This window comes from Anas platyrhynchos, chromosome 28, assembly GCF_047663525.1.
Source record: "Anas platyrhynchos isolate ZD024472 breed Pekin duck chromosome 28, IASCAAS_PekinDuck_T2T, whole genome shotgun sequence".
NCBI classification, from domain to species: Eukaryota; Metazoa; Chordata; class Aves; order Anseriformes; family Anatidae; genus Anas; species Anas platyrhynchos.
The window spans coordinates 4,653,628-4,658,076 of record NC_092614.1 but is presented as its reverse complement, the minus strand read 5'-3'; the positions used below and the strand labels follow the sequence as shown (position 1 = coordinate 4,658,076).

At 40.8% G+C, this 4,449-nt stretch overlaps 1 pseudogene; it reads right to left on the bottom strand.

Moving 5' to 3' along the window:
- Window positions 1-3,278: 3,278 nt before the first annotated feature.
- LOC119715079 (olfactory receptor 4D1-like) lies at window positions 3,279-4,238 on the bottom strand (annotated as a pseudogene).
- Window positions 4,239-4,449: the final 211 nt, after the last annotated feature.

The window sequence follows — 4,449 nt, the reverse complement described above, 5'->3', positions numbered from 1 at the left end:
TTTTTAGTAACTGTGAGGACTTACAAGTTTTGGTCTTAATACTTCTTTTTGGTCTTAGTACTTCCTTAGTACTTCCTTTGTATAATAACAATAGGCATTTTGAAGTAAGTGTCTTACCTTCGGCAGCCCTGCCGTACAGTGTCTCCAAAACGGGTTAGGTGATTTTCACTAGAAGAATTTCCTTTTTTTTTTCTTCTTACATTACGGACAGCATTGGACCGATGATGCCTACAGCCAGCTTACATTGCAGTGTCCCCTCACAAAGCTTACATTTTTGTTGGTTTGGTTTGGTTTAGTTTGGTTTGGTTTGTTTCTTGGCCAAGAGAACATCTGAACTACCTCTGAGTCATCATTTACTCCGAGTTTAAGTAGACTCTCTTGAAATCCCTATTTCCCTTTTGGGTGGGATCTATTTCAGATGACTTTGGAACTGTAGAAGTTGGTTGATCTGAACTTGAGGCTCCCTCTGTAGACAATGGGAGGGAGCGAGCCAATTCCATACTTCTAATAGTAGATTAAATGCTATTTTGAGTGGCAAACTTCTCTTACTTGTCTGTAAAGGGGGATCAGAGTGACTTCTTCAGACTTAAGCATATCATGTTTTACATGTTTAATGCTATGAATTGTGCATCCTGAAAGAGTTGATGATCATTGTTAACCAAGAGGGTGTGAAAAATAGCTGAAAACATCAAAAGATGTGTGATTCAAGTGATATAACTATGGGAGAGAAAGCTTTGTTTTAGCCCTACCTTAACCACTGATCTAGTCTGCTGTCTTTGTCTATTTGGACTGGGTGCTTTTAGGGGCTGTAGCTGACATTTCATTCATTTCTAGCTAATTATTTTGAATCTTCAGTCTTACCTACTTTTTAACTTTGAATCCTCCCCTCCTCTCCCGTCCCCTCCCCTCCCCTTCCCTCCCCTCCCCTTCCCTTCCCTCCCCTCCCCTTCCCTTCTCTCCCCTCCCCCCCCTCCTTTCCCTCCCCTCCCCTCCCCTCCCCTCCCCTCCCCTCCCCTCCCCTCCCCTCCCCTCCCCTCCCCTCCCCTCCCCTCCCCTCCCCTTCCCTTCCCTTCCCTTCCCTTCCCTTCCCTTCCCTTCCCTTCCCTTCCCTTCCCTTCCCTTCCCTTCCCTTCCCTTCCCTTCCCTTCCCTTCCCTTCCCTTCCCTTCCCTTCCCTTCCCTTCCCTTCCCTTCCCTTGAAAGAGAAATAAAAACTTGAAAGGCAAGTTTTACAATGACATGTCACTCCCAGAAAGAACTGAGACATCAGAATTCATTTCTGAAACAACCTCAAAGACACCAGTATCAAAGACTACGGCATTGAGTGGGTATATCACATCCCCTGTCATGCACAAGCCTCTGGAAAAAATGGAAAAATACAATGGACTGTTAAAGACTACACTAAGAGCAATGGGTGCTGGGACATTCAGACACTGGAATATGCATTTGGAAAAAGCCACCTGCTCAGTCAACGCTAGGAAATCTGCCAATTGATCTGACCCTGCCCAGTCAAAACTTTTATTTAACGTAGAATGGGATAAAGTCCCTGTAATGCACATAAAAACAAAACAAGCAAACAAACAACAACAACAAACTACATGCTGGCAAAGACAGTCTTGGTTATTTCTGCCTCAGGCAAGAGCAAACCAAAGAAGAATGAATTTTGATGGAACTAAAGTGCAGCAATGATACAAGTGGAGAAGTATCGTAGTATTGCACCAGAGCTGGTCTCTGCATGCAAAAATTTAACACCACAAACCACCTCTTCTACCCTGAAAGACCTTTATGTCTGATGGAGCCCAAAGTCATGAAAGCTACAGCCCTTGCATAGAGGGCTGAACCACAGAGGGATAGGCCGTAGACCAATGGATATCTGTGTGTATATATCAAAAGGCTGGAAAGGCGGTGATGATTAATGAGAATGTTTTGGAAACTGTGACACCTGACCATGACATAAATGGTATAGAATAAGAGGTGGATATTGCCCTGGTTTTGGCTAGGACAGAGTTAATTTTCTTCATAGTGGCTGCTATGGTGCCATGTTTTGGATGTAGGAGGAAAATAATGCTGGTAAGACACTGGTGTTTCAGTTGTGGCTAAGCAGTTCTTACCCTAAGCCAAGGGCATTTCAGCTTCTCATACTGCCCTGGTAGTGAGGAAGCTTAGAATCCACACGAAATTGTGAGGGGACGCAGCCAGGACAGCTGACCCAAACTGAGCAGAGGAGTGTTCCATACCATATGACACCACACTGAGCAATAAAACTGCAGGGAGTTGACCAAGGGGGCTACAATTATCTGGGGACAGGTTTGGCATGAGTTGGGTGTTAGCGAGAAACTGTGTTGTGTATCACTTGTTTTTTGTATTCTTCCCCCTCTCCCCCATTTTCTTTCCTATTAAACTGTCTTTATCTCAACCCATGAGTTTTATCTGTGTGGTACTTAGCTGCTGGCTGGGTTAAACCACAGCACACTGGCTGTCCAGGTCTCCAAGTACCCAGCGAAAAATCCTAAAATCTGAATAAGTCTGCGATGAACCTTTGCCTCTTCTGTGATGGAACACAGTTGCATAAACTAAATTAAACTAAACTAAATTGCAGTAAATACCTGTATATTAAATGAGTAAGACTTTCCCATTCTTATGCAATAGCCTTGTTCTCTGTTCATCACTCCTTAATTTCCTGGACAACTATATTATTGTGATAACGATAAATTACCAATATTTCACGCAATGCATTGATCTGAACAAAGAATATTTCTTAAAAGAAAGTTTGGAGATTTTGAAAGTTTTGAAATAGAATATGCTTTCAAAAGCAATCAAAAATATTTTCATGCTTATTGTCAAGTCTTATGTTCTGCATTTTTTCACCTGATCACAAATAGTCCACATGAAAAGAAAATCAAAATGAAAACAAAGAAACAAACAAAAAATAAATCTGGAACAACCATATATAAGTTCCCTAGAATTTAAAAAAAATAGAAACTTAAAAAATAACTGGACCCTTAGTAAAATGAACTACTGTAATGGACAAGGGATGTTTTCATTGGTTTAATTCGTGTTGTTGATTTTCTGTTTTCATACAGGTTCATTGCTTTATTAGTTTACAACCACTTTGATTTCCTAGCAGCTGTTACCTTCAGAGACAGCATCTTAGTCTTGCATCAATTGTTATTTAAATTTCTTTCTATGATTCTATGATTCTTCTTCTAAAGCAAAAATCAGTTATTAACACATTATCTAACTTCGCTTTTACATTTCTCTGTAAAAGAAAACAACCATCTAAGAAAGGAATGACAGTTGTGAATTTCTCATTCTGAGAAAGACATTGTTGAGAAATTTCTTGATGGCATTCTTCATCTCTGTGTTCCTTAATGTGTAGATTATGGGATTCAGCATTGGGGTGATGATAGTATAAAGAGACGACATGGCTTTGTCCGCCACAAACTTTTTGAATGGCCATGCATAGATGAAGATGCAGGGTACAAAATGGATGCTCACCACTGCAACTTGGGCTCCACAAGTGGAAAAGGCTTTGTGCTTCCCTTGTGTGATATGTGCCCTGATTTTGACCAAGATGACAACATGTGACACAATCAGGACAATAAATATGAGGATCATAAGCAGTCCGCTGTTGGAAACCATGAGCAACTCAACCGCATAGATATCTGTACAGGCTAGTTTGATTACCTGTGGGAAATCGCAGTAGAAATTGTCTAGTAAATTTGGTCCACAGAATGGCAACTGAATGATCAGTGCTACCTGCACAATAGAATGAACAAATCCCCCTATCCATGCTCCTGCAACCAGGCCAAGGCAAACATTGTGATTCATGATATTTAAGTACTACAAAGGTTTATGAACAGCCACCTACCGATCCAGAGTCATCACTGTGAGGAGGAAAACCACAGCACCTCCTGTGAAATGGAAGAAGAAAATCTGTGCAATGCATCCTCCAAAACTAATGGACTTATACTCAGACAGGAAGTCCCATAGCATCTTGGGCAGAGTCACTGAGGATTCACTGAGGTCTATGAGGGCTAAATTTCCTAGAAAAAAGTACATAGGCTTGTGAAGCTCTTGATCTATGATTACTGTGGTGATGATGGTGACATTTCCAAGCCAAGTCATTGTGTAAATTATGAGGAAAGTTGCAAAAAGTATATACTGTAACATGGCACTTTCAGTAAAACCAACAAAGAAAATATTTTTCACAGTGGTGGTGCAATTCTCCAGCTCCATTACTACCCTATAGGATGCAACCAACAGAGACAAGATTAGGTGAAGTAGTTATTATTCATAAATATACTTACTAAGAATAGTCTATTAGCTATTCTATTGTTCTGCCTCAAATGTGATAGGCCATTGTATTTCTTTAGCTTTTCTTGCACTGCAGTTTTAATCTCTAGAAATCCTCTTCCTACAAAGTCTTCCAGTACATCCTTGAAAATGA